The sequence below is a fragment of the Daucus carota genome, chromosome 3 (assembly GCF_001625215.2).
Source record: "Daucus carota subsp. sativus chromosome 3, DH1 v3.0, whole genome shotgun sequence".
Classification (NCBI taxonomy): domain Eukaryota; kingdom Viridiplantae; phylum Streptophyta; class Magnoliopsida; order Apiales; family Apiaceae; genus Daucus; species Daucus carota.
Genome location: NC_030383.2, coordinates 29,227,433 through 29,249,399, shown reverse-complemented (window position 1 = coordinate 29,249,399; position 21,967 = coordinate 29,227,433). Strand labels below are relative to the sequence as shown.

Here is a 21,967-nt window from a genome sequence, read left to right as displayed (position 1 = left end):
ATGCTGGTGTAATTAAATATTGACTTATATTATAAGATAGTATTTTTGTGAAATCATCAATAAAATATTTATAAATATAATATTTTAAGAAATATCTAACAAACAGTATTTTTACTTTTTAATATATAATGTATAAAAAAAAAATTCTATTTTTCAGAATAATATATATCAACAATGTATGAATATACGCGCGTGCGCCTATATATATATAGTTTACACGATAATAATAAGTAGATATGTTTTAAAAGTAAGATACTTTTGTTATCAATACTATAATATTAAATAAATTATTTTGAGAAATTTTCCAACAAATATAGTTTTACTTTTAATATACAAATATATAAAATATATATTATAAGATATCACAATCTTTTTAAAATAATATATAACATAAATATTATCTATTTCATCAAATATTACGGGTTCATAAATTCCAACTAAATCTGAAACTTCTTCCATATTATGATACTGAATAAAATCATAATTAATCTTTACTAGTCTTTTTGTTCTTTCTTTTATACAAACTTATATCTATACATATGTATATGTAAAATGTATACTAACATAGTTACATAGATGACACACATGCACATAACAAATTACATGCATGTAACTAATGTCAGCTTAATGTATCTACAGAAATGGAGCAAAACAACAACTCTGTGAAAGGACAGCAGGCTGGCCTAAACGGAGTCGACAAAATTGACCAGAACGGAGGTGAGAATAACCATATGGCTGCGGTTGCTGCTGATGGTGGCCAAAGCAGAATTGCTGCTACTGGTAGCAATAACGAGAACCAAATTAATGCATCAGAAACGTAAGATTGATTCGTCGCTTACCAAACAAATGAAAGTCATGCATTATTTATATATTGTCATGTTTTGATCTCTGCAAACCAGTTTTATTAACCTTAATCAAAATTTAGATTAATTATTTGTATTAACTATTCTCTTGACGATTTTTTTTCCCTTCCAATTTAGCTACTCTGAGCAGTTTGACCTCTCGGGAATAGATGAGCTTACTCAAGTCGAGGGTTGGGGGGACGATGAGCTCACTCAATTGGAGGTGTCAAGATTTTCATATCTTTACGACTTTACCGACTTTTTCCTACCACGTGTACAATCTACGATGTGTCTTGATTTGTACTCTTGTGCCTTACTTTTTAACACGCATTTTGAGACTACTACTATAAAGTAGAGTTTCATAATATTTTTTTAATTTTTTTTCCTCAATAAAAGTTTGCCTTTAAACTTCTATTAGAAAAAAAATAAATTAAAAAATGTTATGGAACTATACATTATAAGAGTCTCAAAATGCGTGACGAAGGGAGTATATATATGTAGTCTAGGTACCGATAAGATAACTTAGATCATCTCCAATGAGTTCTTTAAACAACCTCTTAGCTCTAAATTTATGGAGCAAGTCAAGAATCAGTGCTCTAATAAGCTCTTAAAAACTCTTTAAAAATTTAACTAGCATTTAATAATTCTTAAGTTTTTATTTATAAATATATTATAAAATCCCCTCCAATCTCCCTCTCTCTTTCACTTTTATAAAATAAATATAAAATATGAATAAAGAGTTAAGTACAAAGAATAATATCGAAGTTCTCATCTTTTCCAATGTATTAACTCACTAAAGCCACATTTTATGTTATCGTTGAAGGAATGCTTTACGAGCACGATTGGAAATGGTGCAAGACAGTATACAGTTATGCTGCTTATTCTTGTTTATGTATTTGATACTTGCATTTAATTAACCTCCCAACTTTTTCAGAAGGAAACCGCTGCTATCCGAGCAGAAAACGTTGCTGTCCAAGCCCAAATAGCTGCTCTCCAAGCCGAAAATGACAGGCTTCGAGCTGAAAGACAGAAATTTCGAGATGAATTTTGGAGGTGCAGAATGCCTTAATCAAAATTTAGGCTAATATTTTGTTTCCATATGTAATTTCTCTTGTTCCCATGATTAATTTCTCTTGACGATACTTTTTTCTTTTTAATTTGAATTTAGCTACTTCAAGGACTGTGTGGGATTTGACATGCTGGGAACAGATGAGCTTGATCAACTCATGGAGAGTTGGTTGAAAAATGAGATCACTAGATTGAAGGTATTAAAATTTTCACATCTTTATGAGACGGCCGACTTTTTCCTACCATGTGTACAACGTGCCTTGATTTGTATATATATGTATGCTGCTTCTTGTTTATGTATTTGATACTAGCATTTAATTAACCTCTCAACTTTTTCAGGATGAAAACAATGCTCCCCGACAACTTATATATGATAATCGAATAAACTGTGCATGTGGATGCGAGGATGGGGGAGAAGACTCAGAGGATGACAATGGCGGCCATTAGGCTGATTGTTTGTTTTGTTATCTTTTGAACTATTGTTTGGGTTGAATGTTAGAATAAATTGATATGGGTCGTTTGATCGATCTTGGTTTGGATTTTTATATATATGGATTGGTTTGAATTATGTCTGTGGATTGTTTATGTTATGGAATTTGTGTGTTGGCTGTTGGTCAATTTGTTTTTATGGTTAATGTTTATGTATGTGTGTTGTTGATTAATATCACCTGTGCTGGATTGTTATTGGATAAAGTAGAACCCCTACTATAGAGATATGCCACTAGGAAGTAGGGTCATTAAAGCTTAATTCATGCTATTATAAGTTGATTATGTATCTCAAGATTAGTTGTTTAAGACATTTGCAAAACCAATTAATGGTGGCATATTCAATATCAACCCAAGGACAGAGCTGCTGTTTTTAAAGGTGTCGTGTTTTAAAATCATGGTTTTCACATGAACTACTTTTATGCAGGTAAAACACAGTAGTGTATGGGCGGGGCAGAAACTTCAGCTGTCATGGGAACTGTCCACACTTGCTCAGAGGCTCAAGCAGATCATGAACATCTTAAGAGGAATTTAGATATCTACTACCTACACAAAGGTTTTTTATACATATAAGTCAGCACATCGTTTAATTATGACCTTGTATATATGGTGATGAATCTGTATACATGATTAATGTTTTGATGTTTGTAGATGAGAAGATGAGAGCTGCAGCCGATGAGTCATTGAAGCATTTGTTTGATGTCACTCACATTGATAACATGAAAGTTCTCAGGGCGCTGATTTATTCCAGGGAAGACACAAAATTTTCCTCCCAATCATTTGACATTGTTTCATTGCTTATGTGGTATGTCCAATCATCCAATTGTATGCTATTACAATGCATTTGAGAGTAGTAATTCAATCTCTGCATAATTTAAACCGGATAACTATTCTGGCTGGACCATCAGCTCTTGTAGTTCGAAGACTCACTTCTAATAGATTTTTAGTTGTCTAGTCTGTATAATGATATGTTCCTTTAGGACCTTTACAAGTTCTTGTTATTCATGCACAAGTAGATATTAGCTCCAGAGAATGTAGGTCTTATCTTATTACTTCGTGTCTTTTTACATATCTTTTCTGTAAAAATTTGTTACAAAATTTTTATCTCATTTCTCTTTTCAAAATAATTTTTTAAATGTTGTCACATACACACATAACTCAATTTAATTAAATACATTTGTTGACTTGTCTAATTTTTTTTTTTAAAAAATTGAGTTGAGAGACAAGATAACTTTTCAACATTCCCTCTGCATCTAAGTGAAATTATTATTTAATGGGCTAGTTTTTGTCTATTAAATAAATGTTTGGGCTTAATTGGAAATCAACTACCCGATGACAATTACAATTACAAAATATGAGATGCTAGAAAATGATGTAAGCACATGTGTCATCTTGGTGTCCATCAAAAGGATATACAAAATATCACAAATCTGCTAGAAAATGATGTAAGCACATGTGTCATCTTGGTGTCCATCAAAAGGATATACAAAATATCACAAATCATGCGGATACGATATCAATATCGTATCCTATTTATTGAAAAATATCGATTAACAGATATACAATAAATAATATAAATAAATATATTGTCAATCCCCCCTTCCCGAATGTTCCTATGCTCCTATAAATAGGACTCGTCCCTCATTGTATTCCTCATCGATCTGTCTCTCATCTATCTCTCACAATATATACTCTATCTCTCACACCCTATACTTTTCTTTCACAATTTTATTTTATTTCATCCTTTTAAGGTATAAATTTTTATCGTATTCATTATATATATATATATTGTTGAATTTTATGATAAAATATAAATTATTTTGATTTTAAAGGCAAGAGACTCTTGTTCTTTTCTTTTGCTGGTTTGTATGTTTGTGAAAGAATTTATGGTTTTTTTCAATTTTTTGTATAAATAGAAAAACAATTTATCTTAATTAGAAATGGAATTTATTTGTGGATCACAAGATGATATTTATATAATTTATCATAATATTTTTCCCAATAATTTATTATTTGTGAATCACCTTGTATGTATAATAAATGAAAAATGATTTTTTATGAGTTTTTCCTCTTCGTTAGAAAATAATTATTTGCAATTTTTTCATCATGTATAAATGACAGATGTGAGTATACATGATTGCTTTTTATTATTGCTAAGACTTGTTACGTAGTTATTAATTTTTACAAAGATAATAATAGATATATGAATAAATAATCTTGTGTATATAATTTACAATTTTGTTATTAACAAATATTTGAAAGTCAATAATGGTTATAATTCTTTCAAATGTACCGACATTTAGTATTTAAAAAATTATTAAAAGAAAATTACCTATACAATATCTTAATATAAACAACTTATTTTTTCTATCTTAATTAATTAATTAATATAGTTTAGATGCTGGTGTAATTAAATATTGACTTATTTTATAAGATAGTATTTTTGAAATCATCAATAATATATTTATAAATATAATATTTTAAGAAATATCTAACAAACAGTATTTTTACTTTTTAATATATAATGTATAAAAAAAATTCTATTTTTCAAAATAATATATATCAATAACATATGAATATACGCGCCTATATATATATATATATATATATTATACGATAATAAGAAGTGGATTTGTTTTAAAAGTAAGATACTTTTGTTATCAGTAGTATAATATTAAATAAATTATTTTGAGAAATTTTCCAACAAGTATAGTTTTACTTTTAATATACAAATATATAAAATATATATTATAAGATATCACAATCTTTTTAAAATAATATATAACATAAATACTATCTATTTCATCAAATATTACGGGTTCATAAATTCCAACGAAATCTGAAACTTCCTCCATATGAACAAAATCATAATTCTTTACTAGTCATTTTGTTCTTTCTTTTATACAAACTTATATATACACATATGTATATATAAAATGTATACTAACATAGTTACATAAATGACACACCATGTAACTAATGTCATCTTAATGTATCTACAGAAATGGAGCGAAACAACAACTCTGTGAAAGGACAGCAGGCTGGCCTAAGCGGAGTCGGCAAAATTGACCAGAACGGAGGTGGGAATAACCATATGGCTGCCGTTGCTGCTGATGGTGGCCGAAGCGGAATTGCTGCTACTGGTAGCAACAATGAGAAACAAATTGATGCATCAGAAGCGTAAGATTGATTGGTCGCTTACCAAACAAATGAAAGTCATGCATTATTTATATATTGTCATGTTTTGATCTCTGCAAACCAGTTTTATTAACCTTAATCAAAATTTAGATTGATTATTTGTATTAACTATTCTCTTGACGATACTTTTTTTTTTGTCTTTCAATTTAGCTACTCTGAGCAGTTTGACCTTTCGGAAATAGATGAGCTTACTCAAGTCGAGGGTTGGGTGAACGATGATGAGGTGTTAAAATTTTCATATCTTTACGATTTTACCGACTTTTTCCTATCATGTGTACAATCTACCATGTGTCTTGATTTCTACTCTCTTTGTGCGTTACTTTTTAACACGTATTTTGAGACTCCTACTATAAAGTAGAGTTTCATAATATTTTTTTAATTTTTTTTCCTCAATAAAAGTTTGGCTTTAAACTTTTATTAGAAAAAAATTAATGAAAAACAACGTTATGGAACTATACATTATAAGAGTCGCAAAATGCGTGCAAATAATAAACGTAAACAAAGATAACTTAGATCATCTCCAATGAGTTCTTTAAACAACCTCTTAGCTCTAAATTTATGGAGCAAGTCAAGAATTAGTGCTCTGATAGGCTCTTAAAAACTCTTTAAAAATTTAACGAGCATTTAATAATTCTTAAGTTTTTATTTATGAATATATTATAAAATCCCCTCCAATCTTCCCTCTCTCTTTATTAACTTTTCTCTCTCACTTTTATAAAATAAATATAAAGTATGAATAAAGAGTTAAGTACAAAGAATAACATCGGAGTTCTCATCTTTTCCAATGTATTAACTCACTAAAGCCACATCTTATGTTATCGTTGAAGGAATGATTTAGGAGTTATGCTGCTTATTCTTTGTTTATGTATTTGATACTTTGCATTTAATTAATTAACCTCTCAACTTTTTCAGGAGGAAACCGCTGCTATCCGAGCAGAAAAAGTTGCTCTCCAAGCCCAAATAGCTGCTCTCCGAGCCGAAAACGACAGGCTTCGAGCTAAAAGACAGAAATTTCGAGATGAAATATGGAGAGACAGGTGCAGAATGCCTTAATCAAAATTTAGGCTAATTATTTTGTTTCCATATGTAATTTCTCTTGTTTCCATGATTAATTTCTCTTGACGATACTTTTTTCTTTTTAATTTGAATTTAGCTCCTTCAAGGACTTTGTGCAATTTGACCTGCTGGGAACAGATGTGCTTGATCAAGTCATGGGCCATTGGTTGAAGAATGAGAACACTAAACTGAAGGTATTAAAATTCTCACATCTTTATGACACTGCCGACTTTTTCCTACCAAGTGTACAATGTGTCTTGATTTGTATATATATGTAGTCTAGGTACTAATAAGATAACTTAGATAGTGTATAGTTATATATGTTGCTTCTTGTTTATGTAGTTGATACTTGCATTTAGCTAACCTCTTAACTTTTTCAGGAGACAATTGATGCACTCCGACGACAACTTCTAAATGATAATCAACCAAACTGTGCATGTGGATGCGAGGATGGGGGAGAAGACTCAGAGGATGACAATGGCGGCCATTAGGCTGATTGTTTGCTTTGTTATCTTTTGAACTATTGTTTGGGTTCAATGTTAGAATAAATTGATATGGGTCGTTTGATCTTGGTTTGGATTTTTCTATTTATGGATTGGTTTGAATTATGTCTGTGGATTGTTTATGTTATGGAATTTGTGTGTTGACTGTTGGTCAATTTGTTTTTATGGTTAATGTTTATGTATGTGTGTTGTTGATTAATATCACTTGTGCTGGATTGTTATTAGATAACGTAGAGATATGAGTTTCTTATTCATAGTCCCTCACTCACTGTGGGGTGCACATGTGTATTTAGACCTCTTTGTATGGCCTTTGCTGGATGATTGCTCTTGTTCATACTGCTGGTTGTTTAATCTCAAAATTAGTTGTTTAAGGCATTTGCAAAACCAATTAATGGTGCCATATTCATTTTCAACCCAAGGACAGAGCTGCTGTTTTTAAAGGTATGTGCATTATCTTGTAACATAGTACTTGAAGAGCTCGTGTCATGTTTTAAAATCATGGTTTTCACATGAACTACTTTTATGCAGGTAATCCACACTAGTTTATGGGCGGGGCAGAAACTTCAGCTGTCATGGGAACTGTCCACACTTGCTCAGAGGCTCAAGCAGATCATGAGCATCTTAAGAGGAATTTAGATATCTGCTACGCCTACCTACACAAAGGTTTTTCATACATATAAGTCAACACATCGTTTAATTATGACCTTGTATATATGGTGATGAATGTGTATACATGATTAATGTTTTGATGTTTGTAGATGCGAAGATGAGAGCTGCAGCCTACGAGAGTCATTGAAGCATTTGTTTGATGCCACTAGTTGGATGCTCAGTTGGTGTGAGCACAACTGCACAAGATATCTTGCCGATAAATATCCTCTGGCAGAGTTACTGTGAATACATGGAATTGAGGCCCTTCAAGAAATTATATCGTATGAACTAGTTGATATTGGGGAAATCTGACAATAAGAGTTTATCCGTCTACTACAATTCTTAATATCATCCCTCTACTTGTTGACAACGTTGGGCTGATCTTTACGAAGGGAGATTTGAAGGAAGTGAGTGAGGAGGTTGCTAATTAGTACAAGGTCGGAGCTCCTGCTCATGTTGGTTTGGTTGCTCCTGTCGAAGTTGTTGTGCTCCCAGGGAACACGGGCCTTGATCCCTCTCGGACATCCTTCTTCCAGGTCCTCAATATCCCAACTAAGATTAATAAGGTTACTATTGAGATTATCACTCCAGTCGAGCTTACAAGGATGCCTAGAAGAATATATTGGCAATTGCCCTCGAGACAGAGTACTTATTCCCACAGGCTGATAAAGTGAAGGAGTACTTGCAGATCTTAGTAAGTTTGTAGTAGCTGCTGCTCCAGCTGCAACTGCTGATTCTGGTGCTGATCCTGCTGAAGAGAAAAAGGAAGAGCCTGCTAAAGAATCTGACTAATTTCTTTTTGCATGAATTGCTAAAATCAATTTTGATGTCTAGTTTTTTTTTATGCTGTTTTATTTCTGAGACTTCTGTTATGCTTTTAAAATGATTGTACTCTTATTGGTTTATGGATATTGCAGACTTTCTAAAGAAAATAACTTGTCATTATCTTTAACTATGTATCTAAATAATCATTTTTATATGATGGAGATGAACCATTTTTGTTAGTATGATGTACATGTACGATTAATTTTTTTAATACTACCTGAGGATATTTAAGAAATTAATAATTTTTCAGATACTTTAAATAGCTGAAATTTGAATTAGTTAGTAAGTAGTTACACAATAAGATAGTGTCTATTTCTAGCTAAAGCATACAATACATGGATAACTTTTTGAACAAGCCTCATATTCCAGATAATCAAACGGAAGAAAGATGATCTTAAACTGGTGACTGATGATCAAGAAATGTATAGACACAGGACCAACATCCAGATAATCGGGACCGCGCTCACCGCCACATTAACTTTTACGGTAGGATTTATAATGCCCGGAGGATACCATTAAAGCGGAGAACGGGAACAAGGATTGGCAGTTTTTAGAAAGACCGTTTAATTTATTGCATTTATGGTATCAGATGCTTTAGCTTTGGTGCTCTCAACTTGTTATTTATTTCTCTACTTCATTGCAGCAATGTATGATGATCCACGCCGAGTATCAAAACTCAATGCCACATCAACTGCGCTCAATATTATATCTGTTATCGCAATGATGTTCTACATCATTGCTTATGACTATTTTAAGCGTCGCCTAAACAACCGATGTAACAAGTCCATACCTTTAGTGTCGCCTGCATATACTGCGCCACTTGACTGACGCTAAAAGTATGTTTTGACCGACGCTATAGGCCGTTTTTGTACTGGTTAACATATGAGTCTTGTTGGTTTCTCAAAAAGAAGCAGCAAAATAAGCAGGGTGAAGAGTACCAATACATGCAAAGGGATGAAATTCTGCCGATAACTCATGACCTCTCTAATTGTTGGAATATTATATTGTGGGTTTTAGCTAGCGCTACATTGGCAAGTCATTTTGAGCTCCGATTTGAGTGGACCTTGCTTGCGAGAAGTTGGGCTAAGATTTTCATCCTATTCGACCCCGCCCTCATGTACATCCTCTCTCTAAGGTGTTGAGGGTCTGCTAGTAAACGGTGAAACTGATCAATATTCCATTTGCATTTTGCAGAAAAAAAAAACAAGAAGAATGTATCATTTGCTATACCGACATGGTAATATTTCTTGTATTACAAGTTGTTTCAAAATACATCATCAAACACCATGTCATTGCTGAGAATATAGTGACCAAATAAACTATTAATTAATTTTGAGCAACATGGGATTATGCATTAATATTTAAGTAATATATGTGTGTTACATTGTTACGCTATAGTTAACTAATATATGGTTGTTAGAGCATCTCCAGCAGCTTCCCTGTATGGTGTCCTAAGCTATTAATATAAGGAATACGACATAAAACACAACTCCAGCAGAGTCCTAGCTATCCCTTAAAAAGTTAAGATGCCCACTTCATTCCTCATTTTTAAGGATTGTGAAACCATTCCTCGTACTATTTTGAAGAATAAAATATTCACTTCTCACCTTTTCCCCTCTCTTTCCCTCCTTTCTCTATCCTACTTACAAGTTGGATATGATATTATAATAATAATAGGGAATAGAAATAGAGAATGTTGTTGGAGTTCCCATTCAATAAAATGTAGTAATCCCTGAAAAAATAAATATTTTATTATATATTTAGGGAACATGTGTTAGGACTCTGCTGAACATATTTTACCTCGTATAATTTATAAGTACTTTTGTTGACATCTTTTTGTTTTATACTATCATATGGTGCGAAAAGATTTTGAACTATTTATTGTACAAGAAATTATCATCTCTAACAACTTTTAAAGATATTTTAATATAGAGATTATTAATTTCGGGGCCTTCTATATTCTAACAGGTGATGTCCACCCCTAGACCCTATTTAAAAGTCAACTAACAGAATGACTGTTTGGCAACCGAGGAGAAATGCTTCTCTTTTATAGAAGTTGACTTTTACTTTTATTAAACCGTTTATATAAAAAAGCAGAAGTAATTGTTAGAAGTTACGATACTAGCTTTTCTTTTCTATTTCTTTTCCAAATAATTTAGTCATTTTTAACTTGCTTCCAACTTCTATGTCACTTTTTTTAAGTACTTATTTTAAACTCACCCAAACCTCCCAAAACTATTTTGCACGTTACAACGAGACTACCGTATTAAGGGGATCTGATATTATTTTAGTAGCCCTGCCGTGTTGTCCACTTGAGTAGCAAACCTTCACAGACATGACTACATAAAAAGTATCTCGAGTTAGCATAGCTGCCGCATTGTTTGCTTGCATTACGTTTCCCGAGTAGAATCATATATTGTTATGGATCTTGATACTTTGTATGCCGATGCCTTGGCTGGAGATGCCGAAGCCATAGCCGAATTAGAGAAGAAAGCTGATCGCCTCAGCCAACACGATAGAACTATCCTTCATGTCGAATCCATGTATGGTCATCCAGAACGCGTGCGAAGCATTATGAAAATGTTTGAACAAATTTTTTTTTTGGTCAAGCTGGATACGTTTAAACAAACTGCGCTTCACCTGGCCGCAGATCATGGACACACTGAAGTGGTCGAGCTCCTGATTGATGCAGCCAGAGCTTTGTCTTCTCCGCTTGGTGATGATGACATGATCCAGTTGAAGCTTTTATTAGGCGAGCTGATGAGAAGATGAGCACTGCTTTGCACCTAGCAGTCAGCAATCATCACATGGGTATTGTTAAGCTGATAGTGGAGGCAGATCCGAGGGATAGACATATTCAGAACCGTAACTATGAAACTCCCATCTACATTGCAGCAAAACTGGGCTACACCCACATAGTCAAGTTGATCTGTGATGCTTGTTCAGCTCCATCTATAGATGGTCCGCATGGTACAAGTGCTTTGCATCCTCTTATAATGAATTGGAACAACAATAAAGGTATGCCGTATATACTTGTTGGCTGTTGCTGGCAATTGTTACTCCCTATGTCCCACCACCACCATCAGGTTTTTCTATTATTTTTTGGCACACATTTTGAACTTTCTGCGTACTTATATAATATAGTTTTTAAAGAAAAAGTTCTGAAATAAAAGTTTAACATTTAAATTTTTATTAAAAAAATAAATTAAAAATACGTTATACAACTATGCTTTGACCCAAACATACATGATTCCTTATATTTTTTGTGACAGCTTGCCTGCTATCTAAATTCTATAATCGTAATTTCAACCCACACTACTAGAAAAACGGGTAAAATTGACTGCCATTTTCGGTCAATTTTAGTTAAAATTGACCGGGTTCGGTCAAATTTAGTTATTTTTGACCGGAATCGGCGGTCAGTCTTAGCGTAGTGGATTTTAGTCATTTTGTTAGAATTCAAACTCGTATTAATTATAATAACTAGGTGATCCTGAAATTACGGTAGGCTGCAAGAATATATGCAGAATAAATGGTTGGCTATTAAGTGAGGGTTGGAGTTCATCTTGTGTGTACCGGATAACATGGAAGACCATATTAGCAGCTGATATAAATGCTAATGTTATCCTGTTACGCAAGTAGGACTTGAGTCATAAATAACAGCTGGGTGTGTATAAGATGTATAGATGTAGTAGTATCAACGGAAGAAAATAAAGGTGCTAGTTACAATGAAGACTTGAATGTATGGACTGTTATATGGGAGAGATCGAAGAAAGAAACATAGCTCCTGGATATAAGGTGGGCTCTCTTTAATTAACACAGGCTGGTGACAATCTGCAGCATACTCCAGGTCAAAGATGGCAGGCTGATAAAAGTCTAGAGCAGCAATAAATATGTCTTACAAGTTGTAATCTGTAACCTATATATAAGGCTGCTAGAGGAAGAAGAAATAGAGAACACACAGAGGAAAACTACAACAGCAGTTGTAGAGAGAAATTTAGAAGAGCTGAAGCTCTGAGTGAAAAGGCCGTGTGCCATCTCTGTGTGTAATAGGAAAGGCTGAAGCCTAGCTAGCGTGTGTAACAAAATTATAAGTAGTGTAGCTGCGTGTTACATTAATATACAAGTTGTGTGTGTTTGTATCCTAATATATCGGAAGTTTTTGGTTTAAGGCCCATACACGTTTCCAACAAGTGGCATCAGAGCCGAGGTTTTGTTCGAGAAAAAAATAATGGTAAGTTTCCTGGAAGCCCATGTTCCAATGTTGACGGGCACAAATTATGGAGACTGGAGTATCCAAATGAAGGAATTACTCCATTTTTATGATGTTTGGGATATAGTCGAAAGCGGGTATGATGAGTTCACATCAGCGGCTGAAGTAGCTCTGTCAGAAGCCGAGAAGACGACATTAAATGGGTGCAGGAGCAAAAATAACAAGGCATGTTTCATGATTTATCAAGGTATCGACGAATCCACCTTTGATAATATTGCACATGAAAAAAAAGCAAAAGACGCCTGGGAGATTCTACAGAAATCATTCCAAGGAGTCGATAAAGAAGAAGAGGTGGAGCCTCAAGTATTGCATGGCGAGTTCGAGAATATGAAAATGAAAAATTCTGAAAATATTGAAGAAAATGTTACGCGTTTGAAAACGGTGACAAGTGAAATAAGAGGAAATGGTGAAAGTCTTGATGATGTTCAAGTCATGGAAAAGCTCCTTCCTCTATTGACAACAAAATTTGATTGTATCGTTATATTAACAGGGAAGACAAAGGAGTACTACTCTTACAGAATTTCAAGTGATAAGCTAGCTAGTAGATTCTTTTCAAGTCCACAAGCAACGAATGACTCGATACGAGAATCAATCGGAAAAAATACTAGAAAGTAAGGTATCCGGCCATTACAATTCTAGCAGAAGCGGCTTTGTACGTGGAAAAGGTGGTTATCAAGGCAGACATAAATGTGGAAGGAAACCGTTTGAGAGACGCCAGAAAAATGAAGGTCACCGATCATTTGGTCGAGGTAAAAATTTTAAAGGCTACAAGAAGAGATACAAAATTTTTAAATGGCCTGACAAATATTATCATGAAGCTGATAAGGTGGCATATATTTCACAAAATGGAAAAGAAGCTCGGGATAGAAATATGAGTTTGAGGGGGAGTGTTAGAATTCAAACTCGTATTAATTATAATAACTAGGTGATCCTGAAATTACGGTAGGCTGCAAGAATATATGCAGAATAAATGGTTGGCTGTTAAGTGAGGGTTGGAGTTCATCTTGTGTGTACCGGATAACATGGAAGACCATATTAGCAGCTGATATAAATGCTAATGTTATCCTGTTACGCAAGTAGGACTTGAGTCATAAATAACAGCTGGGTGTGTATAAGATGTATAGATGTAGTAGTATCAACGGAAGAAAATAAAGGTGCTAGTTACAATGAAGACTTGAATGTATGGACTGTTATATGGGAGAGATCGAAGAAAGAAACATAGCTCCTGGATATAAGGTGGGCTCTCTTTAATTAACACAGGCTGGTGACAATCTGCAGCATACTCCAGGTCAAAGATGGCAGGCTGATAAAAGTCTAGAGCAGCAATAAATATGTCTTACAAGTTGTAATCTGTAACCTATATATAAGGCTGCTAGAGGAAGAAGAAATAGAGAACACACAGAGGAAAACTACAACAGCAGTTGTAGAGAGAAATTTAGAAGAGCTGAAGCTCTGAGTGAAAAGGCCGTGTGCCATCTCTGTGTGTAATAGGAAAGGCTGAAGCCTAGCTAGCGTGTGTAACAAAATTATAAGTAGTGTAGCTGCGTGTTACATTAATATACAAGTTGTGTGTGTTTGTATCCTAATATATCGGAAGTTTTTGGTTTAAGGCCCATACACGTTTCCAACACATTTTCGGTCAAAAATAGTTAATTTTGACCGGATAAAAGTTACCGGTTAATTTTGACCGTGTAAAATTGACCGCCAATTTCGACCGTTTGCGGTCAAATTTAACTATTATTTTCGCACTTCAAATTTTCACGAAAATTCAAATTTCCCGCCTATTTTTAAATTATTTTGACCAACTCAGTCAAATTTATTTTTTTGACCACTTATTTCCAGTCATATTTATAAATTTGACCACTTATTTCAGTTAGTCAATTTTATATTTTTGACTAGAAAGTTGTAGTCAAATTTATAAATTTGACTATTGTTGTGCAGTCAAATTTATAAATTTGACTGATGTTAGGTAGTCAAATTTATATATTCGACTGATGTTGGGTAGTCAAAATTATAAATTTGACCGTTTTTGTTCAAATATAATAAGTTTAATTCGACCGAAAACAGCCAAAATTATCAATAATATTACCAAAAAAAAACGCCATGACCTAGCTATATATACTACTATCCCACCTGTAACCAAATCAAAATAATCCAATCCAATCACAACCACCCAAACTAACTATACTGAACTTTGCAATCTAATGTAAACTTAAATTAGATAGACAGTGTAAACAAACTTCATCATACACCATTCATAAATGGTACCATCCATAACTGATTAATAAGTTTTACGCTGCAAAATCAATTACTACAGCAGTTAGAAATTCTATCACCAAGGTCAGGCTAACAACATTATATGCATACATCTACTTAAGCATTTTAGTCTTAAAAGTCCAAGTGAGTTTCAAAAAGTTAGCCTCAAAAGATGAGTTAGTCTGAAGCGATCCGTTTAGCAGCAGAGAAGAAGAAGATGAGACATTAGAAGAGAAGATGAGAAATCAGAGTAAAATATCTTTATTCATATCAATACCCCTATTATTACAACTCATCCTGGCTTTATATCCTGTGATACAAAAGGAATGTATCAATCACAGTGATATTTGAGCTGGACACAATCAACAAAATCTCAACAGCTTTCTTCCCAGAATTACTATTATTTATTTAGCTCACACTACATACCATATATACTCATCGCACACTAAAATACCATAACATACCCTCCCTCTTTAGCAGACTTGCCCCAAGTCTAGCCAAGTCCTGCTGCATTGCAGAAATCTGGAAACTGAGACACAAAGACAACAGCTCTTTCCCAAGAATTCTCATAACTAGCACTATCAGACCATTGAATCAAGTACTGGACTTCAGCTTTATTATGCACATTAACCATCCTGGTATCCAAAATAGCCAACGGTTGCTTCAAAATAGGGTACTGCTGCTTGCTCCATTTAGGTAAATTTGCAGCCACCGGTAAATTTCCTAGGACAGGCTTAAGTTGTGACACATGAAAAACGTTGTGAACCTGAGAATCGGAAGGCAACTTTAATTTGTAAGCAACTTTTCCAATTACTTCTAACACCTGGAAAGGACCGTAAAACTTCGGAGAAAGCTTATTATTGATCCTTTGTTGCACACTAGTTTGACGGTAGGGTTGTAATTTTAACCAGACAAAGTCACCAACTTTAAAATTCCTGTCAGACCGATGAAGATCAGCTTGTTGCTTCATCCGGTGTTGAGCCCTCTCAAGATTATACTTAAGCCTGTTAATCATTTCTTCCTTCCTTTGTAAAGTCCTATCCAGTGCCTCATTACTAGATTCTCCAGGTAAATACGGAAGGTGCAATGGAGGACTTTGATTATAAACTATCTCGTACGGAGTCATTCCAGCAGAGGTGTGAAAATGGGTATTGTACCACCACTCTGCAGTTGGTAACCAAGCATTCCAGTCCTTCGGTTTCTCCCCACACATACACCGAAGATAAGTCTCTAAACATTTATTCACTACTTCAGATTGTCCATCTGTTTGTGGGTGGTAGGATGAAGAAAGCTTGAACTCTGTACCATGAATACTAAATAAGCCTTTCCAGAAATTGCTGAGAAATATGGGATCCCGATCACTGACTATACTCTTTGGCCATCCGTGAAGCTTAAACACATTATCCAAGTAAGATTGTGCCACATCTACAGCTGTGAATGGATGAGATAATGCCATAAAGTGCGCGTACTTGCTTAATCTATCAACAACTACAAAAATCACCTCCTTGCCCCCAGATTTCGGAAGACCAGTTATAAAATCCATGGATATATCAGACCAGACTTCTTCTGGAATGGGTAAGGGTTGGAGCAAACCTGGACTTGCAATAGATTCCGACTTCGAAACTTGACAAACTTGGCAGTGTCTTACAAATTGTTTGACGGACTTAGATAACCCCTTCCAGTAAAATATTGCTTTAACTCTTCTTAGTGTTAATTCACTTCCAGAATGTCCTCCTTCAACTGAAGAATGATTCCAGTTTAATATCTTGGCTTTGAGGTTGTCGTCAGGTCCCACTACAATTTTCCCTTTTCGCCTCAACAAGTCATGGTGCCACTGGTAATGAGAAATAATCTCATTATTCTGGAGCTTTAGGATGATATCCTTCAAGTGGGCATCTAGCTCATAACTACTTGTAATTAAACTTGACAAGTCTGAGTCAGTAAGGGAAATAGCCATGCATAAGATTTCAGCTCCTTGTACTCGTGATAGCGCATCTGCCACAACATTATCAACTCCCTTTTTGTAGTGTACTTCATAGTCAAAACCCATTAATTTTGAAAGCCACAATTGTTGAAAAGGTGTTGATAGCTTTTGTTGTAACAACCATTTTAAACTTTCTTGATCAGTTCTCACTATAAAATGGCTACCCAACAAATATTGCTCCCATTTTTGAACAGCAAAGACCAAAGCTAGAAGTTCTTTCTCGTACACCGAAAGTTTCTGCCATTTAGGACCTAAGGACCTGCTGATATAAGCCAAGGGATGCTTATTTTGCATCAACACAGCCCCTATACCACCCTTTGACGCATCCGTTTCAACAACAAAAGTCTTCGAAAAATCGGGAACAGCTAGAACAGGTGCAGAGACTAGCGCTAATTTAAGTGCTTCAAAAGCATTCTGAGCTGCTTCAGACCACTTAAAAGCATTCTTCTTCAATAACTCTGTCAACGGTTTGCTAATCGAAGCATAATGACGAACAAACTTCCGATAATATCCGGTTAAACCCAAAAAACTCCTTAAATCTTTGATTGTTGAAGGGACTGGCCAACTATTGACTGCTGCAATCTTCGAGGGATCCGTTTCTACTCCTCTTTCTGAAATAAAATGGCCCAAGTATTCGACCTTATTGCTGGCAAAGATTCACTTGCTTCCTTTAGCATACATACAATGCTCCTTCATTAATTCAAACACAGACTCCAAATGCTTCCAATGCTCCGTTAGATTTTTGCTATATATTAAAATATCATCGAAAAAAATCAAAGCACACTTCCTGAGGAGAGGCTTAAACACACTATTCATCCAATTTTGGAAAGATGCTGGTGCATTAGTGAGCCCAAAGGGCATCACTAAGAACTCATAGTGTCCCGTATGAGTCTTAAACGCTGTTTTGTATACATCTTGTTGTTGCACTCTCAACTGATGATACCCAGCCCTCAAATCAAGCTTACTGAAAACTGAAGAACCTGCTAATTCATCAATTAATTCATCAATTACTGGTATTGGAAATTTATTTTTCACCGTTTTGCTATTTAATTCTCTATAATCCACACACAATCTCCATGTACCATCTTTCTTGCCCACAAGAACTACCGGAGATGCAAAAGGGCTAGAGCTGTCTTGAATAATTCCCCTGTCAAGCATCTCCTGAATTAGTTGCTCTATTATATCCCTTTGCTTCAAAGGATACCTATAAGGTCTAATATTGACAGGCATTACTCCTGGTTCCAAAGGTATAGCGTGGTCATACACACCTCTATGCGGGGGCAGTTCTTTAGGATCTTCGAAAATTACCTGATACTTACTTTTGAGCCTTGCCAATTCCTTTGATGTTTCTTGATTCCCATCCTTGGAATGTAGTTGTCTGGTTTCCCCAATCTGAGTAACCTCTTTGAGTTGCAATAAACACAAGTGAGCAGCATTATTCAACATCTTAGAACTAGGTTCTCCTTCAATCACTTTTAGTTTCTGTAATGGAACTCCCCGTAGCCTTACTTCCTTTCCATCCAACTTGAACTGCATTAACAATTGTTTAAAATCCCAACAGATAGGTCCAAGCTTACTAAGCCACTGCACACCTAAAACCATGTCACAACTTCCGAGAGATATAAGCATCACATCAGTACTGAAATAAGTTTCTTGCATTTTCCAAGTAAATCCCTTGCACATAGATGTGCATTTAATATGATTACCATCTGCAATGGTAATAGATTGTGCAGGAATTGTTGAAAAACACTCTTTGTATTCACTCTTCTCTCTTTAGAAAAAGAACACACTAGTTACACTAACAAGTATGAACTGATCTTTTCTCTCTAGACTTAAGAAACAAACTGTTACTTGTTATATTAATAAACTCAGATACAAAGGATATTTATAGGTGCCAGCAAACCATCTACACCTTACAATATAATATACCAGACATAATCTAAGCCGTTGAATTGTATAATCATATACTAATTCAACCAGAAACTATCCAACCAGAAACTAGCAGTTGCCTTTACTATACTGCTGGACTACATAACTAGAAACCAGAAAATTGGTAGCTGTAACTTAGACTTTGGGGTTACTTGGGACTAGTATTGACTTTAACACTCTCCCTCAATGTTAGTCCCCATTCTCTGAACAACTCCCAGTTGGCAGCGAAACTTCTCATACTTTCCTGGACTTAAGCTTTTGGTAAACATATCTGCAACTTGTTCATGTGTCGCAACATGCACTACGCCATATATGGCCTACGACAACATCAAAAAAATGATGCCATAACCCCAAAATATGTTGCCATAGCCCGAAAAAGGGCTATTGCAACATAAAATTTAAGTTGCATTTTTTCATGTTGCCCTAGGCTTCTATTGCAACATTTGGGTAACCTACTGCAACACGGCTTTTTATGTTACAATAGACGTGATATTGCAACATCTGACTACCCTATAGCAACAAATATATTATGTTACGTTAGACCTCCTGATTTCAAAAAAAGTGGGACCCACACGTGGGTCACACATGTGGGTCCTATGTTTGGACACCTGTTTTTCAGTTCCATGTTTGCAACATTTTTTGTTATAAATTGAAACATATATATATTAGCTACTACAACATATATGTGCTAATGCCAGACTAAATTAACAACTTTGCAATATTTCACTATATCCACTGAAACATTAAACTATTCTTTCATACAAATCAAAGTTTATAACAAATCCAACCAAACAAAACTACCTAACAAATCCAACCAAATCAAAGTATTAAACGGATCCAACCAAACATCCCACTACACTCCACTATTATATATAAACATATTCTTGCATTTGCTCGCACTTCTCAAGTTCGGAAATTTCCAAATTCTGGAACAGTCAAGTCTTTGACTTTGTTAAGTTGATCCATTAACGGCTTAAGCTTCTCCTGCAACAATACAATGCAACTACTAAGCTGAGCTCCAGTAAAAAAGCATGCTTTATTTTAAACTCAAATTATGTGTACTTATTTGGGCAGTGCACAGATAACACAATAAAGTTGCAACAGATAATGAAATTAATACTAAACAGGGTAAGAACTTCGTCCATGATTAATATTTGTATAGTGGCTGAAACATGGGAAATATTAATTCTTACTAACTAAAGATATAAGACATGGCAGAGGATGACTTGTGCCAATTAGGTCATGCTACAAACTATATGAATTCAAAGACATATGCCAACTTATTATAAATGCCAAACCAGAAGTCCAAAACAGTAGTTGTAGATAACTAGAGCATGCTATGTGAAATATTTATAATTCGTTTTCCTTTTATTGCCATTATGCCATTATGATTGAGGCATAACAGGTACAACGAATATAACCAATTGGCAATGAATAAATCTATAGTCCCCGGCCATCAGCAAGCTAGCAAGCAAGCTAGTTGTACTGTGACGAGCATAAAATATGTGAGAATCATAATGAAATGAGAAAGTCTTATTGTCACACTAAACTGAGTTGACTACATGTCCTGAACATTAAGCAGGCCAACAACAAAAGCACTATTTTCATGTAAAATATATCCATATATGCAAAGCACTGACATTGAGATAAATGCAAAAGAATCGGAATATTTGCTCTTTACTAAAGATTGCGCACGAAATCTGGTCTAGAAAAAGGATGCCCCAAGGTAGCTTAATAATATACAGAAAAGAAAAGACATACAAGATATTATACAAAACAGGGACCTCTTCCTCGTGATAGATCTTTTATAATTAAGAAGAATATTGTTGTTGAACACTTTTAAGCAACAAAAAAATTAACACAAAAACAGAGTATTGCAATTTCACAAAACAAATGAAAAAAAAAACAAAAAATCAAAGCAAATAAACTAGATAAAGATAATAAACCAAATAAACATAAAAACAAAGAACACTAAATGCAAATAAACTCATAACATGAAGCCCTAAATTCAAAAATACCTTATAATAAAGTCTTGGAGTGCAAACTCAAACTAAGAACACCTGAAATCAAAAAGAAAGAGATATTAGATGAAGTTTAAGAGATTATATGTAAGTAATTGAACCCTAATTGAAGTTTAATGAAGAACCAAAACCCTGATTGAAAAGCCAAAACCCTAATTGAAGAATTGGAACCTCGACCCACAAATCAACTGTGCTCCAACTATAAATGCAAATCCATGTTAATTAAAAGTGATGACGAGATTGAGTGAAAATGGTGGCCAGAGAGAGATTAGCTTTAGAGAGATTAACAAGAGAGAGAGTAGAGAAGGGAGAGAGAGTTGAGCGAGGGAGAGAGTGTAGTGAGTGTTGAGGGTATTCAAGGAGACTCGAGCGTGTATAGTGTATGTGTGAAAATTTCAAACTTGGCTGAAAATTTGGGCGGCTGTCAGCCTAATTTTTACCCGCTTTGAGCTCAATATTTGCCCAGTTCAATAAAGTCAAATAATGTACTGCACGTCTGCACCTATACTTTATTATTTTAACAAATAAAATTCATGTAATTATTTTAGGAACAAAATTCATTATATGTATTTATTACTACTTATAATTCGTATATCTATATTTTTATTTTTGAAACTTATATATCAGTTCTGATATCAAAACAAGGGGAATTTAATTATTTTTACTTTTCATTGCTTTTAAAAAAATTAATTACTTTTAAAATTCCTATTTTAATTTTTTTAATTATTATGAATAAAATTTGCATATCATCGCGTATCTTATTTATTTAATTTGCATATCACTTTAAAATATTGTTAAAATAATTTAAATTATTATTTAATGTTAAAATAATATTATAATACTTTAAGCTAACACTTTTACAAGTATATTACAAGCTGCAA

General features: G+C 34.2%; 2 long non-coding RNA genes across 2 annotated transcripts; one reads left to right on the top strand and one right to left on the bottom strand.

Moving 5' to 3' along the window:
* Positions 1 to 1,689: 1,689 nt before the first annotated feature.
* LOC135151076 (uncharacterized) lies at positions 1,690 to 3,316 on the top strand. Its single transcript, XR_010289545.1, has 4 exons — positions 1,690 to 1,895; positions 2,011 to 2,107; positions 2,250 to 2,952; positions 3,048 to 3,316. It is a non-coding gene; the product is annotated as an uncharacterized LOC135151076 (long non-coding RNA).
* A 16,453-nt stretch (positions 3,317 to 19,769) lies between these two features.
* On the bottom strand, positions 19,770 to 21,536 carry LOC135151195 (uncharacterized). The gene is made up of 3 exons (XR_010289787.1): positions 21,218 to 21,536; positions 21,084 to 21,125; positions 19,770 to 20,049 (listed from the first exon to the last, which is right to left on the bottom strand). It is a non-coding gene; the product is annotated as an uncharacterized LOC135151195 (long non-coding RNA).
* Positions 21,537 to 21,967: the final 431 nt, after the last annotated feature.